Source organism: Monodelphis domestica, chromosome 2, assembly GCF_027887165.1.
Source record: "Monodelphis domestica isolate mMonDom1 chromosome 2, mMonDom1.pri, whole genome shotgun sequence".
NCBI classification, from domain to species: domain Eukaryota; kingdom Metazoa; phylum Chordata; class Mammalia; order Didelphimorphia; family Didelphidae; genus Monodelphis; species Monodelphis domestica.
This window is the reverse complement of record NC_077228.1, coordinates 462,285,680-462,301,714: the sequence shown is the minus strand read 5'-3', so window position 1 is coordinate 462,301,714 and position 16,035 is coordinate 462,285,680. Positions and strand designations below refer to the sequence as shown.

Genomic DNA, 16,035 nt, shown 5'->3' with positions numbered 1-16,035 from the left:
GATATAGGAATTCCTTGGAAACAGAGACTGTTTCAACTTTTCTACTTTTTCCCCAATTATTTAATATAATGCTCAGTAGAAAATGCTTAATATATTCCTTTTCATATAGGAAAATATAAATTATCAATAAAATCATTAAATTCTCTCTAAACCATGTGCCAAAGGATAGCTTAACAAATCCAAATCTGGAGTGTCAACAGACCTAACCCAATGCCACTCCTTAGGAAATGCTACTGACGAGTCCCAAACTTTTTATTCATCTAGAATTATTACTGAATTTTCTCCCTGGATATTTCTCCCTCTAAGCAAATAGCAGAAGATACAAGATGAGCTAAAAACTGTCACTAAAACATATCCCAATATCAGTTTAGTTAGATCTTAGAATTTGTAAAAAATTGTTTCAAAAAACTCAACTTTTATTAACAAGGAGAATAAATAGGAATTCAGAACCATAAAGTCAATGAATATCGGGATTTACAGGAGCCCTTAGAAATAATCAGTCAATATTTCTTCTTAAGACAAGGAAAATGAGATCCACGCTAAGGTAAAATGACTTGACCAACATCACACAATCAGTGGAAAACTTGAAAATCAGTGAGTCAGTCAACTTAAAATTATTAAGTATCTATGTGCGAGGGACTGTGCTCAGTACTGGGGATACAAAGAAAGGCAAAAGACAGTAGATGTTCTCAAAAAAACTCAGTCTAATGGGGAAGACAATATATACACAATTATGTTGTGAAGAAGATATAATAGTGTCAGAAGGAAGGCACTTTATAAAGAATAAAGAAGCCTGGAAAAAGGCTTCTTCAAGAAGACGTTAACTGAATTGAAGCTAGTCGAGAAATGTAGCAGAAATGAAGAGAGTATGGGGGCCAGTCAGAGAAAACATCATCAGGAAAAGGAGTATTGTGTTCAAGGCACAGTTAGGACTAGGGTCAGTGAAGCATAGAGTAGTATAAGGGAGAGAGAATAAGGAAAAAGAGAATTAGAAAAGGTAAGAAGAAACAAAGTCTCTTGACTCCTTAATACCATAATGTTCTTTCCACTAAGCCATAATGCCTCTACCACAGTAAAGGACATACTTTTAATGTGTTCACTGTATAGAAAAACTTCTTGAACGTATAGCTTTCAAAAAAGTAAGGCTATCACCCATACCATCATGAAAGTAAAACTATAATGGAGAACGGAAAAAAATTAGCAGGGTTTGGTAGCATATAATTTTAATATACAGAATATATTAATACACATATGAAACAAAATAACAAAAAATCAAACTAGACAATAGCATGTTAGATGCTATTCCTCTAAGGAAATGTCTACATATGGCTATTTGGTGAATGTTAAATGAATAAAATGCTACAAATCACTCAAGTAGCATTTCAATATAGCACACTATGTTTTCTGAGTATTACTTAATAAGTTTCTAAAAGTTTATTTTGTGTGTTCAAAATAAATTGTAAAGCATTTTTCAAATTTAGAACAGTAGTTGTAGCAATTTCCAAAAGATTAATATTAACATTTTGTTAAAATTAATAGCCTGAAAAATTAGAACTCAAGACTATGAATAGAGAGGGGAGTTAGCAGTAGTGTTTATTTCAAGCAAAGAATAGAAAGAATAAATCATTACTTTGGAAAGAAAAAAAATCACAGGAAAGTTAACATTATAAAAATGGGTTGCTAAATTGGAAAGCCAGATAGGTAATCTGAGAATAGGTAACAAATTATATCAAGGCATGACCCAGGGATTTGTACAGAGCTCACAGGGAAGAAGAGACAAGAATTTCAAACAATTAAGTACTAAACAAATAAAATTATAAACTTCAAAGAGATTTTGGTCTTGACTATCTTACCTGTTTGACACCACTATATGTACATCAATCAATATACATTTATTAAGTGTCTACTATATATGCCATGTACTATGATAGGCACAGAACATACAATTCCAAATAAAAATAATAATTATCTGCATTGGAAAATTTACTACACATTTATCGGTTTGGTCTTAAATAGATTATAAGACAATGGGAATGTATTTTTCTTTGTTCTGTTCTTCCTCAAAAGTTACTAGCAACTAGCAACATAGTAATAAAAGCACTGGTCTTAGGGTCAGAGGTGCCAGAGTTCAAATCTAGCCAGACAAACTTGCTAGCTATATGATCCAGGACAAATTTAAGTTCTGTCTCAATTTCCTCATCTATAAAATATATACTAACAGGAATCACTTCCCAGGGTTGTTGAGGATTAAATTAGATATTTGCAAAAGTATTTTGCAAACTTCAAAGCATCACATAAATCTTATTTGTTGCCTTGTACCATCTGAGAGTTCAAAAATTACTAAATAATGACAATGACTAAAGGAAGGGTAATAGTACAGTGAAAAACAGTGTAATTCTCAATCTCTTTAGAAATTCAATTGGTGGATTTTCCCTCTAAACAATGCAATTATATTAGAATACAAGAGATAAAAATGAGTCATCAGAGTAGGAAATAAGGAAAGCTCTGTGAATTACAATTAAGCTTAGTCACAGTGCTTCAGATGTTTCTGTTACAGTCTATTTCATGGTTTTTAATCTCTAAATAAATTTTATTCCTAAATCAACAAACTGAAGTCCAAATTTTCAAAAAAAAAAGGGAGTTGCTAATACAAAAAGGCTAGCATAGGGCAAGACGGACCTCTTGGGAAAAGGCCAGACTTATTTTTAAAAAAGAATGGTAAGACTTCAGGAAAGGTACAGCTAAGATGGGAGTGGGTGAAAATTTTGAAAGTCACAGAAAAGGAGGAGGGGAATGAAGGACTGGTGAAAGAGGACAATAAGAAAAGAAGTCTACTAAAAGCAATCCAAAAAACAGCACTTTACACATATTAAGCACTTAATTGCTTTTTTTCTCCATTGACTGATCCATTCATTCATCAGAAATCAATTCATTTTTATGATTTTTTTCCTTTGATGTTTGTGATCTGTAAATCAATCATCCAAGCCTGAAACAAGTTAAATAAAATAAGATGTTTATTTAGGTAAATAAACCTATCACCTCATATGTTCACAGAAAAATTCAAAATTTCATCTTTCCAATAAGTGTGTATACATGTATATATACATATATATGCCAAAAAAGGTAATTACCACATGGCTTAATAAATTAATATCTTTCTTCAATAACTATGAATTGTTTGGGTAAGTAGATATCTTCTCAAAATTTTGTGGTACTGGAACTTGAATGCTACTAGAAGCACAGGGATAGAAGTACCTTTCAACCTTAGGGTCAAAAAGACTTGAGTTCAAATTCAGACTCCCTTCTAAAAAAAGCTGGGGAAACAAGGTCTTTTTTTAAATGTAGATTTAATTTTAATACTTATTTTCTAATATTTTGTGATCCATGTTCTCACTTTCCTTTATGCATTTAGACTCCATTATTTCCTGATAGTCTTTGTCATTGTAAGTTTCTTGGGAGTTGTCTTGAATCCACACATTACTGAAAATAGTTGTCATTCACAGTTAATCATTGCACTTTATTGTTGTTGCTGTGTACAATGTTCTCCTGCTTCAACTCACTTCACTTTGCTATCACTTGAATCTTTACAGGATTTTTTGTGATTGTCATTTCTTTATAGCCCAATAGTTTAACATTACATTAATTTACTATAACTTGTTTAGTCCATTCCCTAATTGATGGACACTTCTTCAACTTTACAGTTGTTTGCCATCACAAAAAGAGTTGCTATAAATATTTTGGTACAAGTCAGTCCTTTCTCCCCCATCTTTGATCTCTCTTGAGATACAATTTTATGGTAACTTTTAAGCACAGTTCTAAATTGCTCTCCAGAATGGTTGTTGAATTAGAATCCCGAGACACTTACCAACTGGCACACTGAGCAAACCATTTACCCCTCTTCTCAGCCTCAGACTCCTCCTCATTTATAAAATCAGACAATAATAACACCTATTCCATAAAACTGCTATGAGAATTAAATGAGTTAATACAAGTAAAATGATTTGCAAACCTTAAAATGCTAAAATAAAAGTTAGCTATCATAGCAATTACTGACTGACTGTAAAGGCTAGATGAACACATCTGTTCTCCACACAGCTGCCAAATTTTATTCCTAAATCACAGATTGAACCATGACCCTTTTTCAAGAAGCTATGATGGGGGGCACCTGGGTAGCTCAGTGGATTGAGAGTCAGGCCTAGAGATGGGAGGTCCTAGGTTCAAATATGGCCTCAGACACTTCCCAGCTGTGTGACCCTGGGCAAGTCATTTGACCCCCCCATTGCCTAGCCCTTACCACTCTTCTGCCTTGGAGCCAATACACAGTACACAGTATTGACTCTAAGATGGAAGGTAAGGGTTTAAAAAAAAAAAAAAAAGAAGCTATGATAGCTCCTTAGTCTTTTTTTTAATTCAAAAAATTTATTTATAAGTGTCTCAAGACCCTCTCTCACCTCCCTGCATCATAGAAGGCATCATTCAGAAATAGTATACAAATTGTCTTTCATGTTTCCACTTTTCAGTTCATTCTATGGAGGCAACATCACAAGTTATTCCTCAAAGATTAAATCTGTAGTGTATGGGTTCTCTCTTGGTTCTATTCATTTCACTGTTCACTATCCCATGTAGTTCTTTCCAAGTTTTTAAAAAATTGCCTGCTCCCTAATTTCTTATGGCACAGTAGCCTTCCATCACAATAATATACCACAATTTGTTAACCATTCCCCAATTGTTGCACATCCCCTCAATTTCCAGTTCTCTGCCACTACAAAGAGAGCTGTTATAAATATTTTTGAAAGGTTCTTTCCCTTTTTTCCTTGATGTCTTTGGAAAACACATCCAGGAATGGTACTGCTGGATCTAAAGGTATACACATGTTCTCCAAAATGTTCAGTTCACAGGTCCCAGAGAGTATTAAGTGTCTCCATGTTGCACCTCTCCTCCAACATTTGTTATTTTGCCCTCTTGTCATTTTTAGCCAGTCTGATGACTGAGAGGATATCTCATAATGGTTTTGCCTTATAGTCTTTATAATACAAAAAAATTAAATTCCTCTTTGAGGCCATATTCTGACCTAATTTTCCAGGTTTACTATATACATCAGAAGCATTCAAGTGATCTAAAACAAACAGCCCAACAAAACGGTCCAACTTGCTGTTCTTAAACAACATTAAATCTTCTGTTTCCAGACTGTTGCAGAGGCTGCTTTCCTTACCTGTGATGCATTCCCTTCTTTTTTTCTTAACTTTATTTTTTTACCAATTACATGTAAAAACAGTTACCAACATTTTAAAAAGAATTTTGAGTCTTAAATTTTCTCTCCCTCCCCCAACCCTACCCTCAAGATGATAAGCAGTCTCATATAGATTTTACATGTGCAATCATGTAAAACATATAACAATATTAATCATTTTGTGGAAGAAAATTTGAACAAAAAATTAAATTAAAAATGTTTGCATTGGTTAGGATTCAGACTCCATTAGTTCCTTCTCTGGAAACAGATGGTATTTTTTATCATGAGTCCTTTGGGGAAAGGTCAGGGATATAGATCTGGTAGTCATCTACAAAAAGCAGATAAAAAAAAATCCATGGAAATGGATGAGATCAATAAGGAAGAGATGGTAGAGAAAGGAAAAATGGAGTCTGCTTCATGCTCTGCTTCAGTTTTCTAAGTGTTAATGGGTTTTTCTAAGCTCTTCTTGCTCTTCAATTCTTACAACACAATAGTATTCCATTACAATCATCTACTATAACTTACTCAGCTATTCCTCTCAATTGATGGGTATCCTCTCACTTTACAATTTGTTGCCCCCACAAAAAGAGCTGCTTTAAATATTTTTGTACAGGAAGGTCCTTCCCCTTTATTTTTCGAGTAGCAAATAGTATTGCTGAGTGAAAGGTTATATATGTATTGTTTTATAGTTCTTTGGGCATAGGTGAAATTTGTTCTCCAGAAAGGTTCAATCAGTTCACAACTCCCAACAATGCATTAGTGTCTCAATTTTCCTACATCCCTTCTAAGTTTGTCATTTTATTTTCTGTCATAATAGCCAATCTGATAGTTGTGAGGACCATCAGGGTTTTAATTTGAATTACTTTAATTAATAGTGATTTAGAGCATTTGGGGGCATGATTAAAAAGAGCTTTAATTACTTTGTCTGAGAATTGCCAGTTCATATCCTTTAATCATTTATCAATTGGGGAATGACATATTCATATACATTTCACTCATTCCTCTATGTATTTAAGAACTGAGGCCTTTATAAGAGGCTTGTAAAAACTTGCATCATTATGATTACTGTATATTACTCTCCATCTCCGTTTTCCTTTTTAATTTTTGCTGACTAAATGATTCTTGGTTGAGTCTTAGCTCCTTTGTTTTCTGAATATCATAGTCTAGGCCCTCAGATTCTTTAATTTAGAAGCTGCTATAGCTTGTGTTATGCTGACTGTGGCTCCATGATATCTGAATTGTTTCTTTTTGTGGCTTGTGATATTTTTTCCTTGACTGGTGTTATGATTAAAATTTTCTAGAGACCATATATTAATTTATAATTATTTATTATTAAAAAAAGAATCACAAGATCACCTGGCCACACCCAATAAAACTAAGTTTGCCACACTTTTCTCTGTTCCTAGCCAAAAGTGGTTGGACCAGCAATAATCTCCAGCTCCAGAGCACCAAGAGCTAAAAAGCCCCTCCCAATTCCTCAGTCCCTTCTCTTATATAGCCATTATGTGACTCCTATCTCAAGGACCCACTAGGCCTCTGGTGTTCTCCCATAATATGCAGATGTGTCCAGTCTAAGAGTGGGGCTGATACTATTCAAAATGGGTTTTCAAAAGGAATAAAGGATATAATTTATATTAGATTCACATACCTGGAAGTTCTGGAAGTTAGCTATAATATTCCTGGGAATTAGCCTTTTGGGACATCTTTCAGGAGGTGATCAGTGGATTCTATCAGGGCAGTTTTCCTTGATTTCTTGAAAGATGATGCCTGAGGTTTTTTTTATCATGACTTTCAGGTAGTACAATAATTCTTGGATTCTGTTTCCTGGATTTATTTTCCAGGTCAGTTGTTTTCCCAATGAGATAGTTCACATTTACTTCTATTTTTTCATTCTTTTGACTTCAATTGTTTCTTAATGCCTCATGAAGTCATTAGCTTCCATTTGCCCAATACTAATTTGTAAGGCATGATTTTCTTAGATGAAATTTTGTAATTCCTTTTCCATTTGATCAATTCTACTTTTAAAAGAGTTCTTTTCCACAGTGAATTTTTGCACCTCTTTTTCCATATGGCCAAATCTGTCTTTTAAATTCTTCTCTTCAGTGCATTTTTGTCTATTTTTCCATTTGACCAATTCTGCTTTTAAAGAAGTTTTTCTCTTTAGTGGATTTTTGGGCCTTTTTACCAATTGGCCTATTCTGTTTTTTAAAGGTATTAAATTTCTTCAGTATTTTTTATGTCTCTTTTCCCAAACTGTTGACAATTTTTAAAAATGATTTTTCTGTTTCACTCATATTTCTTTTCCCAGTTTTTTCTTTTCTCTCTCTACCCTGATTTTTAAAATTCTTTGTAAGTTCCACCATTGATTCTTTTTGGCCTTGAAAGCAATGCGTATTTTTCTTGGAGGTTTTGAATGGAGGAGTAATAACTTTGGTGTCTTCCAAGTTTGTGGTTTGAACTTCCCTATCACCAAAATAATTATGTTGAGTTTCTTTTTTTGTTACTTGCTCATTTTCCTGCCTTTTTTATCTTATAATTTTAAAAAACCAACTGTTAATATTGGGCTCTATAACTATGGTGAAGAGGGCACCATACCAAGCTTCAGGTTCTTTGTATACCTACGTTCAGAGCTAACTGACAAGATATAAAAGTTTTCAGTTTTTCCAAGCTGGTATGTTCTAAGGAGAGGTATGTTTAAAACTCTCCTGGCCAATGTTCTGATCTTTGATTAAACAACGAGCACTCTTTTCTGCTCGAGTCCCCTGTTCCCCTGTGGCCACAAGTGGTGGTATCTGCTAATGTGCCTCCTTACTCTTAAGACCGTGCCTCCAGGACTTGTGACCTGGTTCTGCATACTTTCAATGAATGCTACAAGAGACTTGTACTCAGAGCCTGTAATGTCCTTATGAGTAGTTGTCAGACCCACCCCCTTACTATCTGTGGCTGAGAGCTCCAGAAGTCTTCACTGCTGATTCAGCTTCCCCCAAGGCTGTGCTGCTCTGTGCTCCACTTCCATTCTGATGCACTAGATCTTTCATACTGGCCTTTTAAGTTGTTTTAGCCTGAAAAATTATTTTATCCTTTCTTTTTGTGGAGTATATGCTGCTCTACAATCAGTTGTGAAGCATTATATCTGAAGCATCCCAGGTATATTTTTATCTTGAAAACATTATTGACATATTGATATTGTAACCTATGTGCTCATATACCAGACACATGGTCATGTTACTTCTTGATTATTATATTTCCAAATCTTCAGTCCAAAGGTCAAAAGAATTCCTGGGCAGGACATTAGCTGCCACAGGGTACTAACTACATCCTTGTTAGACCACATTCCATACCAAGTCACATGTTTGATTAACCTCCTCCTCTATGATTATGTGATCGTCAATTGAGCCAATGTTAAATCCTATGCCATGTCACATATTCATTAGTTACCTCCCACTCCACATTCCTCAATTTTCCAATAAAAGAATGGATACATGTGCAGTTCTTTCTCTCTCTCTCTCTCTCTCTCTCTCTCTCTCTCTCTCTCTCTCTCTCTCTCTCTCTCTCTCTAATAGCATAGGTTTTTGCAGGTTAATCTGGTAACAATTAGGTGAGTCTGTGTACCTTCTTCTGCCATCTTTGTTCTTCCCCACATCATACCTGTTCTTAAGCATTTCCCTTCTTCTTAGAAATTCCAGCTCAAAAAAGCCATATCCTGAAATTACTTTGAATGTACCTTCTATATACTTTGTACTTACTAATATTAGTGTCTTTTCATGATTTTCCTGACAAAATGTAACTCCTTGAGAGCAGGAACTACTAAAAAATATTTTTACATTTGTATGTACAAAGTCTGGCTAATGGTAGCAATTAAATGTTCAGTGATTGGCTAATTGGATAGAGAACTATAAAGTTCAGATGAATATGGTAAGTCCTAAAGAAGTCTAGTTGCTGACCTCACCAAAAATCTATTACTATTTAATGTTGAAATATTATTTGTCATGAAAAATAATAAAAACAAAATAATATGACTGGGATGTTAGAATTTTAAGACAAAGTTGAATATTTATGTATAGATTTTGAATACTAGTGTATAAGAAAAAGTTTTATTAGAGACTTACAAGGTAGATGAGAAATATTTTGTGATTCTAGGTTGGAGAATTTAGCATGAGGAGAAACATCCTAATTTATTTCTCTTTAAAAAATTTTTTCAATGAAAGTACTTAAAAACAAAAAATTACTTCTGACAATACTAAGTGATCTCCAAAGGAAACAAAATTTAAGAACAAGCAGTGTCTTGTTTTACCTATTTTCTTATAATTTACTTTGTAAATTATACAATCTTCTCTTTTTTCTCTTTTCAAGGTATCACTTAAACTAAGACTCAAAAGGAAATGAAACTCTAGGCCCTAGTCTAGGGGGCCAAGGAAAGGAAGGAGTACATTGCAAATATGGGAACAAACATGGTAAAGGTACAGGGATGAGTCAAAAATAGGAAGAAAAAGACACACCGGTTGTATATATGAAAGGGAGCAACATGTAATAAAGCTAGAAAGGGAGGTAAGAACTACGTTGTGAAGTGTTTTAAAAGTCTGAGATTATATTTGATCAAATTAGTTTACAGGGCAGCTATGGTTGTTAAAATAGGTAAGATGACACATATCCTTGATTAAGGAAAATTATTTTGGCAACTGTGTAGAGGATTGACTAAAGAGGGGACTTGAGAATGGGAAATCAATTATAAGGATATCATAATATTCTAGTTAAGAGGTGAGTACAGAAAAGAAAAGGCCATATTTGAGAGTTGTGAAGATGGAAATAACAAAATTTAACAATGGATTTGAAATGTGGGATGAGTGAGGATTCAAGGATGACACCAATGTCACCAGCCAAGATGAATAGGAAGATGGTGGTACACTGACAGAATCCCACAATCCTGAATGGTGAATACATGAATATAAATTCACACATACCAACTATTCACATACAGCTACAGCTATGCTTCACATTCCATCCTGGCCAACTTTTGGTCAACCTCCAAATGCCGTATCCTATCACCTCATTTCCACCTCTAACTCTAGAAGCACAATCAAATCAATATTGCCATTATTAGAAATGCTGTCAATTAACTCTTCGTTTGATTTTCCTTATGAAAACATACATCCTTGGATACAACTTCTGTGTGTGTGTTAGTATCTACCCCTATTAGGATATGAGCACCTTGCAAAGGCAGAGATATCACACACTTCTCCATTTGTATTCCCAATATTTGTCAAAGGAATAGGCATATTCTAAGTGAATACATGTTTTTGGTTTTGTTTATTCTAAGAGTTGGGCTATTTCTACCTTTGGAGGAATAAAAAGCAAGATTTGACAACTATCTGGATATGAAAGATGAGAAGCAGTAAGGAGTTATGGATGTTGAAATTGAAAACCTAGTGGTATCACCAGCCATGGCAATAGCAGATCAGGAGAAGACAGATAAGTAATAAACACTAAAAAGTCCACTAACCATTCTCCAAATAAAGACAGAAGAACAAAAATGCCTCAAAATGAATATTAGAGAAGCAGAACCAACAGAAGAAGTACTGAAGCAGTGCTCTGACCCCAAAGATGTTAAGAGAGCAAAAAGGACTCATCTTATTGAGGTACGAGAAAGGAGTGCTGAACAAGCCTCTGTGGAACTCGGCTGAAACAGACCACTAGCAGCAGGGGAGAGAACACAACCAGCTAGGTCCTGCCTCAGTAGGGGAAAAGTAGAAACCAATGAAACAAGTAGCAGTGGGAAGAAAGCAGCCCTGCATAATCCAGACAGAAGAGATTGGGCACAACCCAGCATAGTCAGCAGTAGCAGAGCTCAGCTCAAAAAGGTCTAGACTCAGTGGGATTGGGTAGAACCCAATTCCAACCAGATGAACTTAACAGCAGCTACAAATCTCCATACAACAGGCCAAGCAGGCTGCCTCTCTCTATTGCTCAATCGTGAAGCCAAGACTGCTGACCCAACCTCAGGCACAGTACAACCATGGGGCAATACTCCTTCCACCCCAGGAACAGAGATAAGCTTCAGTATAGACAAAATCAAAGGGAAAAAATAACCCTCAAATGCACAATAGAGGAAAAAGTATGACACTAGAAAAATATCTCGACAAGAGAAATAACCAAAATAAAAGCCCAGAAAAAGAAAGCAATACAAAAATAAAAACATGTAAAATGAAAGTCTCAAAGGGAAATGTAAAAATATGTCAAGCCCAAAGCGAACCTTTGGAAGAACTCCAAAAAGGAGAAAAACAAATAATAAGAAACTTAGAAAAACAATTAGAAAAGAAAATGATTGAAAAAAATCTGCAAAAACTTATGGAACAAAGTAGTTCCTTAGAACTTGAAACGTACTGAACAAAAACTTACTGAAAAAAGTAGTTTCCCTAAAAAAGGAAATGCAATTCCTTAAAAAGATAAAAATAACTCACTTATTAAAAGTCACTTAACCCCCATTGCCTAGCCCTTACCACTCTTCTGCCTAGGAACCAATACATACTATTGATTCTAAAGTGAAAGGTAAAAAAAAAAGGGGGGGGACTCAAGGAAATCAACAGTCAAACTAATCACATCCCTATGTAAGATTTCTACAATACAACAGAGATCTAAAATACTTAATTAAAATACTTAAAGCAATCAAGGGAAACAATGAGGTTAAACTGATTACATTCCTTGCATGGGGAAATGATAACTAGAATACTTAAATATTTAAAATACTTGTGATATTTTTAAGATAATTAAGGGAACAGATGGGGTTAAAATGATTACATTACTAGTAAGAAGGTGACAACTAAGATGCTTGAGATATTTATGATGCTTGAAGTATCTAAGATACCTAACTTGTACTTAGGGTACTTATGGTACTTAAAATATTTTAGAATTTTTAACACTAATGAAGCAATGAATAGGTATATACATAGAGAGTAGGGAATAAGTTGAACATAATGGGATTTTTTATTTAAATCAAGGTATAAGAAAGAATAATATACTGAGAAAAGAGAAAGTTGGGGGTAAATTATCTCACATAAGGAGGCATGAAAGAATCAACACAGTAGAAGGGAAGATGGGGTGTCAGGCAATGCTTGAATTTTATTCTCATGGTAATTGGCATAAAATGGGAATAATATCCACACTCAGAGATAAAAATCTCTCTTATCTGTAAGAAATAAAATTTAGGACTCTGGTCCTTAATTTCCATAAAGTTTATTAGTATTTACTTTGATAGGTAGAGGGAGAGAATTAGAGAAAAACCTGTTCTTTTTAGCAACATGGGTGCTCTCAACATGGCTCCCTCAACCACCTTTCCCTTGGCCAATTCCTCCCAAGAGACCCTACTTCCTTCTCTGGAAACTTTTTTCCTCCCTCTTCCTTCAGGGTCAACTTCAATCCTGTTCGATTCAAATTGTCACAGAACCTTCACTACGTGACAGAACTAGAATCATAAGGATGCAGGTAAGACCCCACGTGTGATCCTGGGAGAGGTTTCCTTCACACATACCCAACAGAGAAGGGGGAAGGGAAAAAAAAAGGGGTGAGGGAAACTGACAAAAATAAAAAAGAGGCAACTCAGGAAGACCAGGAAACAGAACCCAAAACATTTGAAATTAAAAACCTATACACAAATGGGAATATGTTTAGAAAAGGAGTGGTTTCAGCAGGTTTGAAGTTATGTTCCAGATATTCTCAGTTTGAGATGCTACCACATTCAGTTTGAAGTATGTAAGAGGGGAGATGGAACTGGATTGATATTATCTGTGAATCATCTGCAGAGAGATAATTAAACCCATGGGAACTGATGAGATCACTAAGTGTAAAGAGAAAAGTGCTCAGGACAGAGCCTTGAGGAATATCCAGTTAGTGATGTGAAATGATAATAAGCCAGCAAATGAGATTACAAAGCAATATTAAGAAAATCCAGATTGTCAACAGTCAGAGGGTAGTCAATTGCAGAGGTCAAAAAATATGAAGACAGGATCATCAGATTTGAAAATGTTGGCAGTATTGGAAAGAACATTTCAGACAACTTACTAAGGAAAGGACTGACAAAAAAGGTGGTATTTCATTTGAGCAGGGAAGAGTGGGTAGAATTTCAGACAAAAACATAGGAGAGTATTCATGCTAAAAGATTGACATGAGCAAAAGAAAGAAAAATTAAAACCAAGAGATATACTACAAAAGGGTTTATGGACCATATGGAGAATATTTGAAGTTAAATTTTGAAAGTAGGCACAATCACACTGAAGGTTTCTTTGAAGATCTGATTGATAGGGTAAACATTTACTCAGTAAGTCCCTTTGAGGGAAGGAGATCCAAACACTCAGGTTCACAGCATGTGTCATCTTCCACACTCACTTATCCCCCATATCCAATCAGTTGCTATATATTGCTATTACCTCCCCATCTTTAATATCTAACACATTCTCTCTACTTATACCACATCTTAGGGTAGAGACTCATCATCTCTTACCTGATTTCAATAACATTCCATAGTGGGATTAAATTAAATGGGAAAAAGCCAGTTACATTTATCGACATAAAAAAATCTTACAACTATTCCCCCATCTTTAATAAAGTTTTTAATATGGAATATTTACTTTGCTGTGAACAAGTTTTTGCACAATTTGGCAATGAGTTAATAACATTTTAACCTCTTAATTCATCATCATGAAACCATGGTTTTCTCTCATTGAATATCAAATATACCTTTTAGATACTTAATCCATTTTTCAAATCTAGCCTTGAATATAAAGTACAGGTTTTCAACAATGTACAAAGTCACACAGCTTTTAGCTAAATTTCTTAACCTTCTATGTCACATAACATAAGGCAAAACTATATCGCATTATTTCATCACCATTTGGTTAGTTCTATAATTCAGGAACAATCCCTCTCATTAGCTATCATTTCAGAGTTCACCATTGCCTCAATAAGATCAAAACTTTCAGGTCCACTAAAAGTAATTTTAAACAACAACAAAGGAAAAAACTCCCAAACTCCTTTTCAGGGTAGACATTCCACAGTTCAAGGAAGATATCACTTCTCACAGTTTTGTCTACATTTCTAACCATGTAAGTTTTAGTATAGCTAGATATGAAAAAAGGATTAGTAAAAACTTCCTTTTCCCATCTTTGGTACTCCAATCTTTGTACTATCTTGGATATGAGGAAGATTATTACTTCATAGCAAAAGTTAGCTTCCTTTTTTTTAAACTAGTCTTCCTATTATTATTTTTCCAATTTCAAGAAGTCTTTATCACACTTTAAATGAATTAACAATTCATGCAATTGCCAGATTCCTCTAAAGGGTCTTTGCTTATTTTCTGTGGATTAATTAGAATGTCCTACAGCTATTCTTTACATATTCATTTTCACAAAAACTTTCCTTTGCATTTTGTTGCAACTGATTTTTCATTAATTCACTGTAGGCTGTAAGAGCTTGTATGACTTCACACTAAACAACCACTAAGATGTCTTTAATAGTTACCGAAGTGTGCTCTTTAAAGAGACACAATTTTCTAACATTTCCTCAGGGCAATATTCATTTTTAAAATCCACAAAATTAAGAATACAGGAAAAGAGTACAACAAATAACACTAGACTGAATGTATGGCATAATCCAACACTCACCTGACAGAACTAAAGTTGGTGAAAATAGCTTATTTTAATTTAATCATGGACAAACATTCTGAATCAATAGAAATGCATGTGTGCAAAAGTGTGCACATACACACTACTGTAACAGAATAAACCATATCCAAAATATTTCTTATCCCAAGAAATTCACCTACCCACAGTAATTGGTTTTCCAACCTCATATCCCCCCTTTCCAATCCATTCTCCACACAGATACCAAAGTAATTTTCCTATAGCATAAGTCTGACCATGTCACTACCCTAACTCAATAAAATCCAGTGACTGCTATTTGAATCCAACATCAAATATTATTTTATCTTTATCTCATGTTTCTTTAAGTTCCATTTTGGGGTTGTTTTTATGCTGCTTATAACTTTTAGTAATGTGGTTAGTCATTTTCAGTTTTGTTTGACTCTTTTTTAACTGTATTAAAGACTATTTAAAAAAAAAAAAAGAGGGGGCAACTGGGTAGCTCAGTGGATTGAGAGTCAGGCCTAGAGACTGGAGGTACTAGGTTCAAATCTGGCCTCAGACACTTCCCAGCTATGTGACCCTGGGCAAGTCACTTGACCCCCATTGCTTAGCCCTTAACACTCTTCTGCCTTGGAGCCAATATACAGTATTGACTCCAAGACCAAAGATAAGGGTTTAAAAAAAAAAAGGAAGCTAACTTTTGCTATGAAGTAATAATCTCTCCAATTATCTATCCAAGATAATACAAAGATTGGAGTACCAAAGATTGGAAAAGAAGTTTTTACTAAATTTCCTTCTTTCATATCCAGCTATACTAAAACTTACATTGTTAGGTGTGAGAAGTGAGAAGTGACATCTTCCTTAAACTGTGGAATATCCATCCTGAAAAGGAATTTGGGGCTTTCTTGGCAAAGACTAGAGTGGTTTGTCATTTCCTTCTCCAGTTTATTTTACAGATGAGGTCAACAGGGTTCAGTGATTTGCCTATGGTTAGAGAACTAGAAGTGTCTGAGGCCAGATTTGCAGTCAGGAAGATGAGTATTCATGACTATAGGCCCAACAACCCTATCTACTATATCATTTAGGTGCCCCATAGTATAGTAATACATGTTTATAATATATAGGTATGGAGACTAGCTCTATGAGTTCATTGGTACAGGGAAATGCCAAGTG

General features: G+C 34.7%; 1 protein-coding gene and 1 long non-coding RNA gene across 13 annotated transcripts in view; one reads left to right on the top strand and one right to left on the bottom strand.

The window, feature by feature from the left end:
• Positions 1 to 16,035, top strand: part of LOC103104850 (uncharacterized) — a 48,048-nt gene that overhangs the window by 12,251 nt on the left and 19,762 nt on the right. For 2 of the 4 annotated variants that reach the window (XR_001627262.2, XR_008916741.1), the window contains exon 3: positions 9,584 to 12,709. This is a non-coding gene — a long non-coding RNA (uncharacterized LOC103104850). The remainder of the gene's footprint in view (positions 1 to 9,583; positions 12,710 to 16,035) is intronic. The other 2 variants (XR_001627260.2, XR_463239.3) reach the window with 1 other exon arrangement.
• The window catches only part of PTBP2 (polypyrimidine tract binding protein 2), a 139,949-nt gene that overhangs the window by 110,458 nt on the left and 13,456 nt on the right, over positions 1 to 16,035 (bottom strand). The window lies entirely within an intron of this gene.